Source organism: Typopeltis vanoorti, chromosome 9 (assembly GCF_054136105.1).
Source record: "Typopeltis vanoorti isolate ZY-2024b chromosome 9, IOZ_Tvanoo_1.0, whole genome shotgun sequence".
Classification (NCBI taxonomy): Eukaryota; Metazoa; Arthropoda; class Arachnida; order Uropygi; family Thelyphonidae; genus Typopeltis; species Typopeltis vanoorti.
In genome coordinates this window covers 33,044,055-33,066,252 of record NC_143557.1, presented here as the reverse complement: position 1 = coordinate 33,066,252, position 22,198 = coordinate 33,044,055, and the positions used below count along the sequence as shown (strand labels likewise).

At 35.2% G+C, this 22,198-nt stretch overlaps 1 protein-coding gene across 6 annotated transcripts in view; it reads left to right on the top strand.

The window, feature by feature from the left end:
- Positions 1-22,198, top strand: part of LOC150102961 (WD repeat-containing protein 13-like) — a 436,326-nt gene that overhangs the window by 320,547 nt on the left and 93,581 nt on the right. The window lies entirely within an intron of this gene.

Genomic DNA, 22,198 nt, shown 5'->3' with positions numbered 1-22,198 from the left:
AGATGATTCATAGTAGAGGTTCGGTGTAGTGGTTGAGACAGTTGTAGGTGTCCTCCTGCGATGAGTCTTCGGACTCCTTGGAGGTGTCAGGAATAATAATAATGCTCTAGATTCCTTTACTTTAAAACCTACAGTTTGGCTTAGTTACATCGACGATATTTTTGTTATCTGGCCACACAGCCGCAAAATGTTAAACACATTCTTTAGCCACGTGAACAAACAACATGAGCACATACAATTTACTATTGAAATTGAAAATCAGGACTCACTTCCTTTCCTGGATACACTTGTCAAATGTCTTTCCTCAGGCAGTCTTTTTTTCCACTGTTTACTGCAAGCCTACACATACAATATGTGATATGAGTTAGCATGTATATGCAAGCCAACATATACATGCTAACTCATATCACCACCCTTTCCAAAAACTCTTGGAGTCATTAATGCTCTCAAAAACAGAGCTATAACAATTTGCTCTAATGAACAAGCTCTTAAACAAGAATTACAAACTATTAGCATTACATTAATAAATAATGGCTATAGCAAAAATATTATTAATAAAGTTCTTCATAAAACTTCATCAAAAAATAATATAGATTACATTCAAATCATAGCTATCCCATACACATATGTGGTGGAGATGGCATACATTCAGCCCATTTAGTTCAAGTTTTCCAGCAAACCCTGAATTTAGGAGCTATAACAGATTCTAAGCAATTTTTCAGCTTTTATTGGCTACCATCCATAGTGGTTTGTTTTAATTTATTTAATTTATATGTATATTTTATTATGAGTAATTTTTTTTTTTATTTTGTGTGTGTGTACATGTTGCTGTCTAGCTTAATTTAATTCATTTTGTAACCGATTAGATAATAACAGGACTCTAGCTTTGATGTAGTAATGTTTTTTTTTTTCACCAGAGGTCAAGCCTCTGGTGAAAAAAAAAAGTTTTGACAGTTGACCAAATCAATGTAACTCCAGCATACCATGTAGATTGTAGTACAGATTGTTTCTTTGTATATATGTGTATACTCCATAGCTAACTTTTAAATAGAAGACGTTGAATAATGAGATCTAGATTCACCAAGTCTAAAGCCCAAAGTTTCATTTGGATATGTTGACGATATATTGACCATTTGGCCCCATGGCCAGCATACGTTAAATACGTTCTTAAACTGGTAATTGACTTAAGGAATTTACAATGCGTAAAACGGATATTAATTAAAGGAAACTTTAATGAATACCTTCAATATTTCGGCAACGTCACATTGCCATCTTTAGGAACATACAAATATGGTATGTGCATGCAGGCACTAACAAAAGCAAATGAGGAAGAAGGCAGGAAAACTAATACTGTTCCTAAAGTCCTAATGGTGTCCCTAGCGGGCTAATTGGGTTGTCTTTGCCATTGGGCTGAAGTTCTCATGATGTAAGTCTCCCAAATTTGGGGCAGTTTCATGCACCCAAATTTGTTGAGGTTAGGAACGTTTTTTAGAGCTGCTGAAGATTCCTTGAATAATCTTTCATATTTAAACTTGCTGCGGTGTATAATTTTTGTTTTCTTCCAACGAATTCTATGGCGGATATCTATGGCATGGTCTGCAAGCCCAGAGTGTCTGTACTGGTGAAACCGGATGTAGTCTTTGTGTTCTGAAATCCTGATATTTGCTGTCCTGCCTGTTTGGCCAAAGTAGGACAATTTACAGCTACAAGGGACCTGGTATACACCAGGTAGGTCTAGGGGAAGTGGTTGGTCTTTGATAGCGCAGATGGACTTCCAAAAATACATAAACAAAATGTGCCATTACGTCCCATAGTGGATGGGATTGATTCCACCACATATAAATTAGCCAAACATTTAGCCAAAGCGCTCACACACTATACTGGCAACACACCATCATATAAAAAAAAAAACTCAGCCCACTTCAAAGCCAGTATAGAAAACCTCTCACTCCAACACACTGACATAATGGTCAGTTTTGACGTCTCCTCCCTATTCACAAATGTGAATAGGGAGGAGACGTCAAAACCCACTCAATGAAACCCCAGAGCTCATCCAAGCCAAATTTCCACCCGATATCTCAGCCCTATTTCAGTTCACAATGAACTCAGGCTATTTCGTTTGACAAGGAAAATTCTACAAACAGATAGAGGGGACATCCATGGGTTCACCACTTTCCCCATCCTTGGCCAACTTCTTTATGACCTTTGAAGAGAAAGCCTTAAACTCTGCCCCACGAAAACCCACTATTTGGCTTCGGTACGTGGATGATGTGTTTGCTATTTGGCCACATGGCTCAGATACACTCCACTCCTTCCTAACACACTTAAACACCCAACACCCCAGGGTCCAGTTCACCTTGGAAAAAGAGGAAAAGAACATCCTCCTCTTCCTAGACACTCTAATCACTTGCCAGCCTGATGGATGTTTGGTTTTCTCTGTTTATAGAAAACCCACCCATACAGGCAGATACATTCACCAACAATCCCCCTCCCCCACAACAATATGGGGTTATAACAACACTATATAACAGGGCAAAATTAATCTGATCAGATGACGATGCCCTACCTACTGAACTAAACCACATCCTCAACACTTTCTTAGCCAATGGCTACATCCCAAAAAAAATACTAAAACCAGTAAACAACAACCCCCCCCCTCCTCCCTTCACAATAAAGATTACACTAAATCTATCACCATCCCCTACATCCAGGGCACCTCAGAGAAAATAATCAATATCCTCAAAAAATATGACCTAACTTCTTGTTATAGACCATATAAAAAAGTTGGCATCCCTTATCTGCTCTATCAAAGACCAACCACTTTCCCTAGACCTACCTGGTGTATACCAGGTCCCTTGCAGCTGTAAATTGTCCTGCTTTGGCCAAACAGGCAGGACAGCAAATATCAGGATTTTAGAACACAAAGACTACATCCAGTTTCACCAGTACCAGCCACTCTGGGCTTGCTGACCATGCCATAGATACCCACCATAGAGTTCATTGGAAGAAAACTAAAATAATACAACGCAGCAAGTTCAAGTACGAAAGATTATTCATGGAATCATCGGCAGCTCTAAAAAAACGTTCCTAACCTCAACAAATTTGGGTGCATGAGACTGCCCCAAATTTGGGAGACTTACATGATGAGAACTTCAGCCCAACGGCCAAGACAACCAATTAGCCCGCTAGGGGGCACCATTAGGACTTTAGGAACAATATTAGTTTCTGGCCTTCTTCCTCATTTGCTTTTGTTAGTGCCTGTATGCACATACCATATTTGTATGTTCCTGAAGATGGCAATGTGACATTGCCGAAATATTGAAGGTATTCATTAAAGTTTCCTTTAATTAATATCTGTTTTATGCGTTTTAAATTCCTTATATCAATTACCAGTTATGTATGACCAACGTATAAGCCTTGCTATACATTGGTCATACATAATTATTAGTTTTAATTATGTATGACCTATGTTCTTAAGCTATTTGAACAAACAACATAAACATATCCAATTCATCGTCGAAATCGAAAATGACTTTTTCTTTTCTAGACACACTTGTTCACATGGTATCTTTCAGGCTGTCTTTCCTTCACAATTTTCCGTAAACCTACAGACACAAGCCAATACGTAAACAATGATTTGTACCATCGTTCTCCACAAAAACTAGGGGTCATCACCCACCCCCCCACCCCCCTCAAACATTGCCCTAACAATTTGCTTTGGTTATCAGGCAGTGCACAATAAATATGAAATCAGCCAAACTTCTATAAAGAATGGCTAAAAAAAAAAAAAAAAAAATGTTAACTGGATCCTCTACAATAAAGCTATTGTAGAGGATCCTGTATCCTGTGAACAAAGCTATTGTAGAGGATCCTAATATCGCTATAGCATACATTAGGGCAGGGTTTCTCAAACTGTGTTCTGACAATTAAAGAAGGGGAATAGGTGTTCTGCAAGGAGTTCTGGAATTTGTCATTTTAGTTTTCTAAGCATTTATCATGAATAAATATTTTATAGTAGAAATATTCTGAGGAGAATAACATTCATGAATATGTTAAAAAGCTCTGACCCAGAATGCCTAATAATATCTTTAATTTTCACACATTGAAACCTTTCAACATTTGGGAAAGGGAATAATCATTCTTATTACAATTGCTGCTGTTTATGACAGATCATAAAAATTGCCTTCAAGCCCATTACAACAATGGGTGGCATATCCTTTGTTCTCAAAACTGAAGGAAATGACATCTGTGTAGCAAATGTCAGTGACCAAGCGGCATATTTTTAAACATGGAAATATTCATGAATTATCGTTAATTTTCACACATCGAAATCTTTCAACAATCGGGAAAGAGAATACCGCCTTTTCTGACCAGTCATAAAAATTGCCTGCAAGCCGATTACAACAATGGGCATTCTCAAAACTGAACGAAATAACATCTGTGTTGCAAATGTCAGTGACCAATCAGCAAGGAAGTATAAAGAAAATTTTTCCACTGAAATTGAACATCAAGGTAGTCTATCTGGTTCTTAAATCTATTAATACTTTCTTTGCAAGTTCGTATTGCAGTGTGTAAGTGCTTGTTCTGGAACCAGATTGCCGTGATTTTTTTAAAAGTAATAGGAATACAGATTTAAAATCTAATATGAATAAGAGACAAGGCACTTTGTTTAATTTTGTATTAAGAAATCTCTTATTGTAGGTGTTTGTGACAGAACAGATAGTGAGTCATCCACCTCAAGCCTACAAAGATCTCCAGGACGTACAAAAGCAGGGGAAAACTATCAGCACACAGGAGAAAAAGTCTGCATTCACTCTTGAGTACTTATAATATTATAAATATATTTGGTGATCAGAATGGGATATGTTAATGAAAATCAGCACAAATTAATTTAATGATGTTTGCCTGAGGAAACTACAACATGCTATAAGATTTCTTTAGTCCAGTGATTGATAACTAATTTAAATGTAATTTTATATTTGTCAACATGCCACACCATATACATAAGTGTACTAATATTCTTTATGATTATGCCATAATTAATTATTAATACTTATGTTAATATATGAACTTTTAAAAATTTTGGAGAGGTATTTACGAGTAAATTTATTAGCACCGGGTCCTCAAAAAAAAATCAACTAACACCTTTTTATTCCTGTATATAGGGAGTAGGCAAGGTGGCTTTTAAAAAAGAATTCTTCTTACTCTTTTAACTAATTTTATGATTAATATATCTGATTTATTTCAAACTGTTTCATTTTTGTTACTGAACATTTTATCAAATCATTCTTATTACAATTGCGTTATTTGACACAGTTTAGTACTTTTCTTACAAAGTATTGTTACATGTGCCATGACGAGGGCATGGCGAAAGAGGCACCCGTTACGCACCAAAATGTAAATTTTTACGTTTTGGGGGCACAAAACGTAAAAATTTAAAATAAATAAATAGATATAAAAGTCTGCTATTTTATATCGTATTTTTAAATTTCGGCAGTACGCTGCTTTAGACATATAAATTCTGCTACATTTGATAACACTGGTGAGTTCCAATTCATCTCAAGTTAGATGGCAATGACAGCACCTAATATCACGACTTGAACCACTTGAACATAACATTTCTTTGCAATTGTTCTCGCTTTTGTCTCAAGTAAATTGTTCCGTCGCAAAAAAGAAAAATTGGAAAAGAAGGGAATTAACTGGAAAGGAGCAGGATGGCATGGAAATCTCTTTGGCAAAATCTCAATGCTTAAAAGCATAAGAGATCACAGACAAAGAAGAAGAATGTATTTTCACATTTTATGATTTTGTAGAATTTTGTATATCCAAATTCCCGTCTAATCCTAAATATTTGCATAGATATCTAACACATTCTTCCGTTATCCTCCTAATGTGTCTATCTGCCTATCCTAAGTTTATTACCTTTCATAGTATAATTTTAATCCCTCGTTTCATGACCCACCCACAAAAATTATTCGCAAGCTTATTTACACCCATCAAACCCAGGATCCAATGAAAATCACAGTCTTCCTGCCCTCAATATTTCCATTCGCTCTACGTTTTGTAGATTATAGAATTTCCAAAATCATGTAATTATTATTAGTCTTATTGTCATTCATAAGATCAGTTGTGTTGTTGCCGTGTCGTAATCAGTACCGTTGACAGGTTGTAGCATAGAGACACAAAAATGACTCACGGCGCTGCTTAATAAGGGTGCTCATTCAGCAGTATTACGGCAACAAGAATATTTTACAAAAATACAGCGTTTATTTTACCAAATAAAAAAAGCGCCATTTCCCATTGACAGTTAAATATGTGCTTGTTATATTTTATTAATAAATAAATTATAGGCATACATTCTAAAACTAAACATTTTAGAACCCATAAAGTATCATACGATGTGAATTTCATAAACTTTTATAGTCTATATATATTAAATTATATTATGCATGAATTCTCTTACTCAAATTACGAGTTTTCACATTGGAGCGATAACTTGCTCCCTGCAGTAAACAACAACAACTATACTGCAGAAACACGGGTTCACAGACATTTGTAGACTGTGTAATATATTTCTCATAAAATAGTGTAATTACAGACAACTGGGAATATAAACACTAACTAATGAATCACATCTCCCCTCCAACAGAAACTGCTGTATACACTCAAGCAAACCACATGTTGCAGGTGCAACATATGGTTTTGCTTGACACTACCCCATCATGAATGTGTTAAAAACTAAGAAATATATAGTGAATGCATTTCAGATAGTATGGAAATCGGTTTAAAAGAATTAGCATTTCAATTCAATCGTCAGCTTGTTTTGTTTGGGTCGTACAATCTTTTGTTAATACCGCATCAATCATATGTACTTCTTTAATAGTTGCTCTTTTTCTACTGGCCTACAATCGCGCACATCTTTCACTTCTCATTAGTAATTTGTCAAGGATTGTTCATTACGTATCTCAAGTCTTAAATTACTGGTAATTTTTGCTTGATATAATGGGAAAGAAGATGACTCTATTTGGGTAGATAACTTTGATTGCACACAAGGAAACTGCTCTCGAGGACAGAAGAAGTGATGGAAAATAGAAGCTTGAGCGCTCCTGATAAGATAAGTGTTATTTTAAGTTATCATTGATAAATTTACTTGAATATTATGTAGTTTTGTTTGCCTTGCGTATCTTAGTGTGTCTGTTTGTGTGTTTTTGGTGTTACATTTTTAATTTGATTAAAAACGTTAGAAGCGAGTATGGCTCCCGTAAGAAGGAAAATGGCAGCCAGTAATGAAGGTTTGCCATCTTTATTCAATAACGGTAATATAAATGAGATGATTCAGTGTACTATCTGCGAAATGTACGCTTTGCGAAGTGCGGTCGGAGTATGGTTAGAAGATAATAAAGGAGTGAATGTGTGTAGAAAATGTAAGGAGAATGAGTAAATAAAGTGTATTTCAAGTCGTGAGTGTGATATTTTTGTCAAACTTCAGAATGAAGAAAATAGTGATATGACAAGAAATGGCGAGGTTGTACCAGAGAACTGTGAGGGCATGAATGTAGAAAGTGTGAATGATGGTATTAATTCAGAGCAAATTAATGGTTTTATAGAGAATAAAAAAGATGAGATAGATGCAATGAGTGAGATCGCGTTGTTGAGCAGAGCGATACAAAGGCCAAAGCAGCAGCTAGAGTGTATGAACAAAAGTCGACTGAGTGTACCAGCCAATAATAAAAAGTATGATAGGAAAGATAAGCGTATGAGTGTGAACGTAAACAAAATGAAGGAGAGAGTGCTGTATAGAGACTCGTTAGTACGAGGTGTGTTAGTAGAGGATTTGACAAAATCGTACCAACCTGGTGCGACCATAAAGGATGTAACTGAGTCTATTAGAGAGCAAAAGGAAAGGGTGAAAGAATTGATTGTTGTGGCAGGTACAAATGATTTGAAAGGAGATAAAATGGAAATGATAGAGGATCTGAATGAATTGTTTGAGGTAGCAAAAGAAAAGAGTGAGAGAGTTAGGATGATTAGCCTTTTGCCGCAGTATGAGAGTGAAGTGTTTAAAAGGAAGGCCATAATTGCAAATGACTTTATGACGAGTGGTGTGGAATTTGTGGACGTGTGGAGTGAGTTCGATGGGCGAAAGGATCTATATAAGATGGATGGCTTGCATTTGAATGGATTCAGCGTAAGGAAACTTGAAAAAGTGTTGCTGAATGTAGTGGATGTGCAAAATCAGGGAAATTAGATTTATTAAGGGGGGGGAAGTAGATATACAGACCTTAGGGAGGCAGTTGAATGTATGAATGAGTATAATATGCTCGAGCGAATAAGGACAACAAATCAGAATGGGATAGTTAATATAAGTCATCAAGGTAGGGATAGGGCTAATGGGGGGGGGGGTCTTAAATTCATGTACACTAATGCTAGGAGTATTAGGAACAAGAAGGAAGAGTTTTGGGTCTTGGTTGGCACTTCCAGGCCACAGGTTGTTGGTATTAGTGAAACATGGCTGACAAGATGATAAAGCTAGTGGGATTGAATGTGATGGGTATAGTGTGTTCAGGAATGACAGGGAGAATAAAATGGGGGGAGGAGTATTGATGATGATAGCTGATGAGCTGCAGCCAAGGAGAATAGAAATTGAATTGCAGGATAGAGAAAAGAGCACATTTGAGGCCATTTGGTGTGAGATTGTGGCTAGCAGAACTAAATATACAATTGGGTGCTGCTATAGACCAGGTGATGGAAAAGATGGTGGAGAGAGTATGCACAAGCAAATAGAAGGAAGGAGGGTAATTATTATGGGAGATTTTAACTATGGTCGTATTGATTGGAGTGAGGAGAGGACACACGAGAGGAAGGAATTGGATTTTATGCGGTTATTAAGGGATAACTATCTGCGACAGGATGTAATGGAAAATACTAGGGGGATCAGAGAGTGCTTGACCTAGTAATTACATCTGAAGATTTGGCTGTAACAAATATGACCACATTGCCACCAATTGGTGAGAGTGATCATAGGGTCTTGACTTGGGAGGTGACTAAAGTTGTGGAATTTACAATTAAGACCGGGTACATGTGGAATTATCGGGCTGGAAAGTATGACAAGCTTAGGAGTTTGATTAGTTCAGTGTCATGGCATGTACAACCGCAAGGACTAGAAGTTGATAGTGTATGGGAGGCAGTTAAGAAGTGTTTGCATGAAGCAATGGCTGACTGTATACCTAGAGTCCGAATAATAAATCAAGTAGGGGTTAAATGGATTAATAACACCATTAAGCTTGAGCTGCAAAAAAAAGAAACAACTATGGAGGGAATTTAAGGAGAAAGGTGACCGACAGGCACATTGAACGGTACAAAATGCAGGCCAGAAGGGTAACGAGTGTGGTAAGAAAAGCAAAAAAGGATTACGAAAGAACATTGCCCATGCAGGCTAAAGAAAATCCTAAACAGTTTTTTCGATATGTTGCAAGTAAAAGGAAAAATGTATATGGCAGAATGATTTTAAACAATGCCGATGGTAGGGAGGTAACTGAATCAGTTGATATAGTTGAGTTACTGAGTGAGCACTTTGCAAGAATATATCATCTAGGTGGTGACATTGCAGAAACGAATGTACCAGTAGATTATACGGGAATTGTGATGAATGAAGTGGAGGTGAGTAGTCTATTGCATAACCTCAATGTCAATACATCTGTGGGTTTGGATGGTATACCAGCTCGTGTTGTACGAGAAGCAGCTAAAGAATTATCAGTACCCTTGACCATTTTGTTTAATTTGAGTCTCGGGTCTGGGTTAGTCCCGAGGCGGTGGAAAGAGGGGAAAATAGTTCCACTGCATAAAGGTTGTTCCAAGACTGCTGTTGTAAATTACCGACTGATTAGCATATCAGGAATCACTGTCAAGGTCTTAGAGAAATTAGTCAAGAAAAGAATACAGGATTGGATAGATGAAAATTGGATATTCTATGGGGGACAACATGGTTTTGTGAAGGGTAGATCATGCCTCAGTAACTTGCTCACGTTCTATAAAACAGTGACGGCTGAACTGGATAAGGATAATGGGTTTACAGTGATTCTACCGGACCTTGCCAAGGCCTTTGACAGGATACCACATTGAACCCTAATCAGTAAAATGGAGCAGATGGGGATGAATATAAGGTTGGTGAGATGGATAGGAGGGTGGTTGAAGGAGAGATACCAGAGAGTGGTTTATTCAGGAGTGGAGTCTAAAAGACAGCTTGTGACTAGTGGAGTGCTACAGGGCTCGGTTCTTGGACCACTGCTTTTCAATTTGTTCATCAATGATATAGGAAAGGATTTGAGAGGAAGTGTTCACTTGTTTGCTGATGATGCAAAGTTGGGTAGAGCAATTGTGAGTGCACAGGATGTCAAAATTTTACAGGGTGATTTGGATAGTTTGGAGGACTGGGCTAGGAAAAATGGATGTCAATTTAATGTGGCAAAGTGAAGGTTATGCATTTTCTGGTGAAAAGAATAGCAGCAGTATATCACATTGGTGGAACCATACTCCAGGAGATTGATGAGGCCAGGGATTTGGGAGTGTTGTGTTGGATAGGGAATTGAAGTTAAGGGAGCACATTGCAAAAGTGGCTAAATCAGCTCATCAAATCACTTGGCTTCTGAAAAATATTTTAACATGCAGAGACAAACAAGTTATTGTTCCTCTGTATTAAGCCTTGATAAGACCCCATCTGGACTACTCCGTCCAGTTATGGGTGCCAGGGTTTCTTCGTGGTGGGGAGGAAGTGGAGAGGATCCAGAGACGAGTGACCAAGATGATAGCAGGTCTGAGGAATGAACCTTATGAGAATAGGTTGAAGATTTGTGGGTTACAGAAATTGGTCGATAGGCGGAAAAGGGGTGATATGATTGAGACATTCAAATTACTGAAGGGTTTCTATAAGATTAATCCAGAAGATATTTTTGAAAATAACTGGTGGTGGGAGGACTAGGGGCAATGCATGGAAGCTTGGCAAGAATGTGGTTGACAAGGGTATTAGAGCTAGGTTTTTTACTTGGAGAGTGGTAAATGAGAGGAATAAGCTGCCAGAGTCTGTTGTGGGTGCTACGACCGTACATGAGTTCAAGGCAAGGTATGATAGATACTGTGTGAATGCCGAATAGTTGTTTTTGACATGATGTTAGGGCCTCCCTCGATGAGTCTGTCGACTCCTTGGAGTTGTCCGGAATAATAATAATAATGAAAATTAAAGAAAAGGTACACGGATATCTAGTGTTTCAGAAACACTGTCCAAATATTTAGTCTGAAACATAGGTGTATATTACGTCTATTCGTTTTCTTAAATTCTGCTTTGAATTTGGATAGACGAAACAGCGTGATATGCACTTCTTACATTTTTTTCAGCATCATTTCAATTTTGAATGTGAAACATATTGAGTGTATTGTGTATTCTGTGTTTAAGTGACTTTGATTTTAGTTGTGTACTTATTTTTGGATTTTTGATAGACAAATAAAATTTTGAAGGTAAGTAGTTTATAAATAATAAACATATTAATCAGAGGCGCATTTTGATAAAATGCCAAAATCGCTCGTTGGGTGATTTTGGCATTTTTTAATACTTTACGTCTTACATTGCCCTCAATAATTATAATTTACCTTTAATTATCAAAATTTCAAATTATTGTATAAATTAATTATTTATAGTAAAAATCTGTAGAAGGCAACTGTTTTAATTCGATTTTTTAAAATAAGATTTTATTGTTTTAAAACTCTTAAAAATAATTAATTAATTAATTAAAAATTAATTAATAGAAAAAGAATAATTTATTGTCATTTAGATCGGTAATTTGAAAGAGAAAAATTTATCGGGAGCTGCTTTTCTCAAAAGGAAAAGAGAAAAGGAAGAGCAAGTAAAGAAAGCAACAAGCGATATAAGAAGATTTGGAATTTTAAAGAAAGATACCAAAGAGAACAAATTTTCAACAGAACCAGCACCAGCATTGGAGCAGCTTCTACATCTTTGTTCACCAATACCAACGATTTCCCCTCATCAGGGACTGATACTGACGTAACAACCATTTGTGATGATTCCAAAAATGATGATAGCAACAAACAGGAATTAAGAACAGATGATCCACCTCTAGTTCATTCAAGCTTAAATGAATTAAATCTGCCTTCTACAAGTAGTTATGTTTCATATGAAATTGAAACTGAAGAGAAAAGTACAATTGAATATCAAAACCAGGAAATCGAGAAGCAATGTAATAATGATAATTATATAGTGAATGTTAAATTAGAAAGTATTGATAATGCAAAAATAATAGATTTTAATGATCCCACAACATGGCACATAACCAATAGTAACATACAAATATTTGTTCAACATGGACCCGAGTTGTGCGATAATATAAGTGTTTATCCTGATACAGAAAATTGGCATTTTGATAAAAAATGGTTTGTGAAAACCATGTCAAACGGAGAACAAGCTCAGAAATTGGTTGATATATTGCAAGTGAAAAGATGCACTGTTCTATTTTCCATGTATTCTTTTTGGAAAAAATCAGAATGTATGAACCACTGGGGTTTTGAGACTGGCAGCATTTAAATCCTATGTTACCGTGTCATGAAAATTCATTATATCATACAAAAAATTACGTTGAATGGAAAACTTTCAAATAAAAAGTTTAAGAAAGGTGGTTTTATAGACGATCAATTACAAGAAGCAATTTTAAAAGAAAAAGAAAAGTGGAGGCATATTTTAAAAGTTATTTTTGATGCCATTCTGCACTGCATAAAAAAAATGATGCTTTGAGAGGAACTTGTGAAAAAATTGGTCATCCTGAATGTGGAAAATTTTTGAACACGATAGAATTAATTAGTCATTATGAGCCTATTACTGCGCAATATATTGAAAGTTATGAGAAAAATCAAGTTAATTATTTCTCTCCTATAATACAAAATGATATACTTAATATAGTTGCTTCTAAAATTAGAACAGCATATTATTTCAAATATTCAAAAAGCAAAATATTTTTCTATTTTATTTGATAGCACACCTGACACTTCGCAAGGAGATGTGTTTTGCATTATGGGAGATACTGAGATAGGAGTTATGTTAGCTTGGTCTACCTTTGCTATGAGTTGCCCGGTGTTGTACTACCTTAGTCCAGTCCTGAAGATATTTTCCGGCACAAACTTTGTTTGCTCACACTTGGATAAAGGATTAAACTAAATTTATTATAGTCTAACCAAGTGAAAAATAAACTTTCAACATCTTTCTCTAAATCCAGAGTAATTTAATAAAAGGTGGCACACCTTTTGGCAACTCCTATAGGTAAAGATGACCGCACCATTGCTTCTTCCCTGTATCTCCACTTCTGGGCATGGGTCCCACTGAAGAGACCTCAATAAAGGTCGAAACTAGTCTGGCTAGTGGCCCTTCCCTTAATTCTTAACATTATACATATCTGCAAGGAGATGTGTTTTGCATTATGGAAGATACTGAGATAGGAGTGATGTTAGCTTTTTCCACCTTTGCTATGAGTTGTCCGATGTTGTACTACCTTACCCTAGTCCTGAAGATACTTTCAGGTGCAAACTTTGTATGCCCACACTTGGATAAAGGATTAAACTAAATTTATTATAAATAAAGTAAATTTACTTTTACAAGAAAAAAAAAAATCACTGTCGAAAATGATAAAAGCTCTAAAAAATGAAATTCAACAGTATCGAAATAATTTTTTCGATTTGCTTCACAATTCGGCAAAACGTTTAGCCAAAACAATAAATATCATAAGGTTATATCATTGAAATATAGCGACTTAAATGCTCCCGAATTCGTATGTGAAATTGAGAGTTTCAAATATCAAGCCATGGAAGTTTCTGAAAATTTAGGCGATATGGATGCTTTTCAAATCTTGCAAAAAAATTACAAACTGTCATTACAAAACACGTATCCAAATCTAGATAGCATTAAGGATTTTCATAATAATGCGTGTAACAACAGCTTCCTACGAACGTTCGTTTAGCAAATTGAAATTTGTAAAATCGTATCTTCATTCTGCTCTTGGACAAGAGCGATTGACAAACGTCTATAATATCAATTGAAAAAGATATTGCAAAAACATTAAATTATGACGATATGATAGATGTGTTTACAAATGATAAAGCTAGAAAAATTTCTTTATAAAATATGCTGAACTTATTTATTCATGTTAAAAAACATTTAATTTTCTTGACCATAAAAGCTCTGGAATGACTTCTAATGGGATTAAACCAAATCAAAAAATTCAACGATCTTTATACAAAACGTTTTAAGTCAAAACCTTCTCTACCAGATAACAAAGTTATTTTTAATTTATCGGATCACGTATTAACAAAACCAAAAATCAGTATACTTAAAATAGATTTCAATTTTGCGATAACACCTGATCACATGTCCCTAAAGTGGATATTATTTGTAATATAGAAAAAGCAGCCTCGTTGTTACCGGAACCCATAGCTAATATCATTAGCTATGGGTTCCGGTAAAAATTAGTATCATCCTGTCATCTTCCAGAACTCCTAACAAAAACATCACTCCTCTGGAAAAAAGAACATTGTATAGTTTGAAGAAAAACTATACAATGTTGACTCAATTTAAAATCTGGTGATTTTAAACACCAGTGATTACGAAGATAAGATTAACAGCTTACTATTGGATACATCAACCTACCGTGTCCTAGTCACAGATCCAACACTAAAGAATCACAGTGACACCAACGATTTAATACGCCACATGGTGAACTGGCTTATAGACTTAAAACGAAGATTGAAATCTATGCATCCACTAACACCAAGACTATATGGTGCTCCTAAAGTACACAAAAATGGAATACCACTACGTCCGATTGTAGATGGAATCAATTTGCCAACATCTATTATCTAAACACCTGGCAGGCATCCTCAAACCACAAGTCCATAATTCGGATACTTATACACGAAATTCGCAACATTTCGTGGAGAAACTGAACAACATCTAAATCTCCAATATGGATCTACTCGCCAGCTTGGATGTTACATCTCTATTCATTAACATCCCTGTGGAGGAAGTCATCAATATTTTACGAAGTTTGCTCCCACAAGATATTACTTCTCTGTTCCGTCATTGTTTAACATCAAACTTTTTCATATGGAAATAAACCATATATCAGCAATTGACTGGTCTTGCAATGGGTAGCCCCCCTCTCTCTCTCTCTCTCCATCTTGTGCTGATCTCTTTATGGAGGATTTTGAAAGTAAAATCTTATTTGAAGTAGACCCTAAACGCACAGTATGGTGGAGATACGCGGACGATATCTTTATTGTTTGGAACCGCACAAAAAAAGGACCTGTTAGACTTTCTAAACAAGATCAACTCTTTACACCACACAATCAAATTCACTCTAGAACTTGAAAAAGATAACCAATTACCATTTCAGGACACTTTAATTAAGAAGCTAACGTGGTGGTATCAACCTCTCAGTTTACTGCAAACCTACCAATACAGAATGTTATTTACATTTCACTTCTCCAACCACATTTCTCAGAAACTTGTACACATGCTGAAAAACTGTGCCTCTCTCTCCTTACAACAGATCAACAAGACCTCCAGGAGGAACTATCCCTGATTTCTAACAACCTTACCATGAATGGATTTCCTTGAAGACTCGTCCACAAGATACTTTTCTCTGATCCCCCACAAAGACAACGAGATGACATACATTACATTTCTACCATCGTCATTCCATACTTAGGGACAGTTTTGAATAAGATTGCAAGACTTCTTAGACCACATAAAATAAGAGTGGCCTTTAAACCTACAGAAACGATTAGGCAATTCTTAAGATCTCCAAAAGATAGCCATCCTTTCTTCAAATATGCTGGAGTTTACAACATACCCTGCTCATGCGACGTGAATTACATTAGCCAGACTTCAAGGAGCCTTGAGATTAGGCAAAAAGTTCACATTGGTGACGTCAATAATAACAGAGAAGAAAAATTGGGGTTAGCTTTTCATTTCTCAAGAATGAACCATATCATAGAGTGGGATAGAAGCACAATTCCTTACATAGAAGAGGACTTCTGCTTCCGAATTTTTAAAGAAGCCACAGCAGTTGCCCGCTGTATACAAAACCTTAACAGGAACAAAGGACTAATCTTGCTGTGATCTGGAAGACCCTTATTAGATCTCTTAACTCGCCAGAACTGAATTACAGTGCCAACTATAGAACGTTCCTAAATAACAACAAGTGAGATCATGCACTCTCTATGCATGTATTATACGCGCTCTGTTCTTTGTCTAATATAATTGGAATCGGTTGATTATAGTTTATAACAGTTTTTTACTTTTTAGTGCCTTATATCAGTTATGTACCCTGAAAATGCCAACAGCTTTAGTTGGTGAAACTAGTTGGTATAACATAGTTGTTTATTATATGTACTTGATCAATATAGTCCCATTAGAAGTCATTCCTGAACTTATTTATGTTTTTATTATATTATTTTATATTATACCTATGTCGTGTATTTCTTTAATTTATCTGTCACTGAATATGAATAAAAATTTGTTCTTATTTAATAGATTATTTATTTATACAAATACATAATTGGATTTACAGGCAACTCATTTTGATGGGGTTAATAGCAAGTATTTAACATATTGCATTTAGTGAAATTTAACTTGTTACATTTAAATTTTTCAAAATGTTTTTCATTTTTGGGTTGTGTGTGTGTGGGGGGGGTGTCACAAGTTAGACACTTGCCACAGGCCCTTCATACCCTATTTATGGCAGTGATTGTTACAATTCATATTTACTTTTTTGTATTGCAGTCTTTTTATACTATTTTGCATTATTCATTTACTTTTATATTATTCGACATTTCTTATTTATAATCTTATTCTTTTTCATATTAAAGTTACCTTTACAACACAATTCTATTTGTTTTTATTATAGCTCTGACAAATATTGGAATTTGATATTATTCAAAAATTACTCATGGATTCTTGTTTAAAGACAGGAACTTTAACACAATGAGGAGTAAGTACTTCTGCTGACACATCTACTCGTATGATTGGAGAAGATATGGAATTACAAACTGTGGTTTCTTCAATAGCTAATATTAAAGAACAAGAGTCATCTAAGAACAGACCAATACGGAAGTACCATGAAAGTTATTTAAATTATTGATTTACGTGTATTGGCAATACATATGCTCCTGATTCAATGTGTGTTTTATGTAATAAAATACTAGTAAACAGTTCTTTGGCTCCAGCTAAACTTCGTAGGCACTTCAAAACGAAACACACTGATTACAAAGGAAAAGATGTACATTTTTTTAAGAGATAACGTGACTCGCTAGAAAAATCTGAACTTCAAATGGCTACAACTGAAAATGCAACAGAGGCATCTTTTCGCGTGAGTTACCACATTGCACTTCATGGTGAAGCTCATACAATTGGTGAGACGCTAATTAAGCCTTGTATGGAAGACATTGTATCATGCATATTAAACGAGCAGGTTGCTAAAAAAAATTGATGCAATACAATTATCAAATGATACTGTTTCACGCTGCATCCAAGATCTTTCTGCTGACATAGAGAAAGAGCTAGCTAGTTCATCGACTTATACTTTGCAGTGAATATTCATTGCATTACTCGCTGTTCGTTACATATTTGATAAAAGTATTGAAGAAGATTTACTCGTGAATATCTACAAGAAAAAACTACCAGAGAAAATATATTCAACTGTATTAATAATTATATTACAAAACAGGAAATCAGTTGGGAGAAGTGTATTGATATTTGTACAGATGGTGCTCAAGCAATGGTAGAAAAGATGAAGGGAGTTGTAACACATATCCTGCAAGTAGCTACAAGAGCCACCAAAAGTCATTGTGTTTTGCATAGACAAGCACTAGTAACAAAAAGAATTCCTACATATTTGTAGGAACTTGGGTTTTTCATCCCGCATGGAGATGATTGATAGTAGAGGTTCAGTGGAGACGGTTGTAATAGGTGTCCTCCCGCGATGAGTCTTCGGACTCCTTGGAGGTGTCACGAATAATAATAATAATAATATTTAAAAACTATTTTGGATGAAGCCATAAAAATGATCAACTATGTAAAATCTCGACCGCTTCAATCCAGATTATTTAAACTTTTGTGCGATGAAATGGGTAGTGCACATAACGCACTTTTATTACATACTGAAGTGAGATGGCTATCCAGAGGAAAAGCATTATTGAGGCTTTTTGAACTTCGTAGTGAGTTAATGGTCTTCTTGATGTCACATAATTTAAGACAAGAAATTCCTCATGGTCGATGAGTCTTGCGTATCTGGCAGATATTTTTACAAAGTGCAATGAAATTAACTTATCATTACAAGGAAAGAATATTACAATTTTTAATACAAGAGATAAAATTGCATCTTTTGATAGGAAGTTGCAATTCTGAATTTCTAAGGTTGAACAGAATAATTTTGATTGTTTTCCCCTTGCATGAATTTTTGACTGAAATAAATTCTAAAGTAAATGAAGTTTCTAACGTAATTTTAGAACACCTGCATGACTTACAATCAACCCTTTTGCAATGTTTTCCAAAATCCAGTGAGGACAATTTCTGGGTTCTGAATCCATTTACAGTGACAGCTTCAGCACAAGTGATTATGAAAATCTAATTGACTTAATATCATCAATAATATATCAGTAATATTATATGTATATCAATAATAATATCAATAATTAATTGATATTAATTATCAATTACACAGTCCAAGACAATTTTTGCTGACTTTTATATGAGACTTGTTTTTTACTAATTTGGGTGCGCTGATTTCAAATATCAAACCCATTTTTCTCTATCACGTCAGGTTTTTCCTCTATGGCATTTTCTTTTTGCTAATTTGTAAGTTTTTGATAGTTTTAAAGGGGCAGTACTATTTAGAGGATAAAAAAAAATCGATTTTTTAATATTATTTTCTGAAAGTATGTACTTTTAAAAATCTGTTCCTAACTTTTTATCAAGAAATTCGAAAAATTCCGAAAGATATAGCCTATTATTCAAAGTGGTCAGCAGATCAGAATCGGAGCGCTCACCGCTCTTGCTTGTTAGTAAATGAATAAATGTGTAAGAACCTGCAACGGCACGTACTGGTGCTTTGAATGCGAGAGAGGCCGATAATTAGATATATAACTACTTAACAATATTCATTAAAAATTACAAGAATATTTATAAAAAAATAACAATTTTACTTACACATGAGTTTCAGGGAATAAATTTTTGTTTGTAGCAATTTATACTGTGTGTTCTGTTTTGGCATTCTCTTTGAATACTCCAACAGCAGTCGGCCATCATGTGAGAATCCCATCTTCCTTGGTACCAATCATCTATAGTTTTTAAGTCTTGATGAAATCTTTCGCCTGTTCATCGCTTACAGCACCTAAATTCTCTGGAAATCTATCAAGATGACTGTATAGGAAAGGAAGCTTTATGCTCATGTTGCAACCTAGGCGCTGGAAATTTTCAAGCATTGTTTCCACTAGATCTTTGTAATTGCACGCTTTTTTGTTTCCAAGAAAATTATTCGCAACCATCATAACTGAAGTCCAGGCCTCTTTCTCAATTTCGTTCATAGAGTTGATGAAATTTGGGTCTCTCATTAAAGTTCTAATTTGCGGTCCGTCAAATACACCAGCTTTAATTTTTTCATAACTAAGTCGTGGAAATTTTTCACATATGTATTAGAAACAGTCACCCTGTAAATCTAAAGCTTTAACATACTGCTTCATAAGACCTAGTTTGATGTGTAGAGGTGGAAAAATGATTTTTTTCTCTGTCGATTAAAGGTTGATTTATAACATTCTGTTCTCCAACATTTAAGGATATTCTAAGAGGCCAATGTTTCTGACTCCAGTGTTGGTTTTTAGCTCGACTATCCCAGAAGCATAGAAAACACGGAAACTTTGTATATCCTCTTTGAAAGCCAAGTAAAAAGTTCACCATTTTAAGATCCACACAGATGATCCAGTTATGGTCTGTATATTTTAATAACTTCAGAACCTTTTTAATGTCCTCATATGTTTCCTTTAAGTGGACTGAATAGCCAATAGGAATTAAGCCATATACATTCCCATTGTGTAGTACGACACACTTGAGACTTCTGCTTGAACTGTCGATAAATAAACGCCACTCATTTGGATGATATTGTACAACACTCATTTCAGTTAGTAAACCTGACACATTGTTACAGTAAACAAACCCACACTCGTGTTTAAAATATTGTACAAGATTACTTTCCCTGCTACGATAAAAAGTTATCTTCGTATCTTGCTCCAGTAAGTTTTTTTCATTTAATCTTGAAGCTAACAATTCCGATGATTCCTTTGATAGGCCCAAATCTCTTACTAAGTCATTCAATTCCGCTTGAGTAAAACGTTGCGGTCCAGAACTAGAAATTAAATTTTCATTGTCTAATCAACATCTGGGTCTTGATCCTCAAGAACATCTGGCATATCCCGATCATGCTCGTTCTCAAGTAAAGGAAGTCCTTTATAAATTGGCATGGCTATATCATTGGAATGAGAAACTGGCCGAATTGCTGAGTCGAGATTTGGATACAATTTTTTTCTTATTCTTCTTATTATAACCAGAAGCCTGAACTAAACAAAAATAGCAATCATCTACGTGATTTTTCGGTTCACGCCAAATCATTGGAATGCCAAAAGCTAATTTTTGGCTTTTTCCCTTGCTCCACTGTCGTAAATTTTCTACACATGACTTACACACTTTATTTGGAGCCCATGACTTGTCCTGATCTGCAATTTTTATGTCAAAGTATGCAAAGTACACTTTCTTAACGAAATCAGTGATATTTGTCCTTTGACTGGGAACAGTAAAGCTGCCACAAATGTAGGAAGGAATCTATTGACACAATTTCGAGTAGTAGACATGATGTATTTTCTTCACTGCCGACTAACATGCAATTAACAAGACAAAAAAAAACCAGAGACTTTATTGAAACGTTATAAGCACTCATCATACTTTCACGATCGATTAACGATTGACTGATTTCGATCGTTCATTGTCCACTATGACGCATATAGCATTCATTTGTTTTAGGCAGTTGTCATCACCTACTTTTCATCACCTAAATGTATTAGGTCAGTTATCGGCCTCTCTCGCATTCAAAGCGCCAGTACATGCCATTTCAGGTTCTTACGCATTTATTTGTTTACTAACAAGCGAGAGCGGTGAGTGCTCCGATTCTGATCTGCGCACTGCTTTGAATAATAGCTTTGAATCTTCGGGAATTTTTCGAATTTCTTGATAATAAGTTTGGAACAGATTTTTAAAAGTACATACTTTCAGAAAATAATATTAAAAAATCGATTTTTTTGATCCTCCAAATAGTACTGCCTCCTTAAAACTATCAAAAACTTACAAATTAGCAAAAAGAAAATGCCATAGAGGAAAAACCTGACGTGATAGAGAAAAATGGGTTTGATATTTGAAATCAGCGCACACCCAAATTAGTAAAAAACAAGTGTCAGATCATAATCAGCAGAAAAAAAAAAATTTTTTTTTGTTGGCCAGTGTTATTAATTAATAAAAATCAGCTAAATTATCAATTAATTATTAATGAATGCATTCGGTGAAATTTTCAGGATTTGTGAAGTGTTCTGTCATAGAAAAAGTTTGAGAAACCCTACATTAGGGGAATATCGGAAAAAATAGAATACTGCATAAACATGATATTAAGGTAACATTCAAACCTCCAACAAAATTAAAAAGCATACGTAGCTTACTCAAAAATCCCCTTCCTTATCTTATCAACTTGAGAGTTTACAAAATCCAGTGCATTTGTACAGAACCCAGCATACTCCTCAGTTTTACATAATTTCTTGCTTTGTAGTTCAGCATGTAACCTTTTATGAATGGAACATTCATAAACTTACTCACTTCTTCGTGTTTCTTGTGCACATGTTACACAGTTTATATTGTGTCTCTGAAAATTCTTTGTGACAAATTAAATATTGAAATCATTAAATTGCTTAATTCATTCCTTATGCCTTTTTCATTCCATCAAATGCCCAACATTGCGCTGCATGAATTCATTTTTAATAATGTAATTCAATGGCGGCTTGTACATAAACACTGCAAGAATAAAAATTAAAAAAATTGCAATGCTTATAA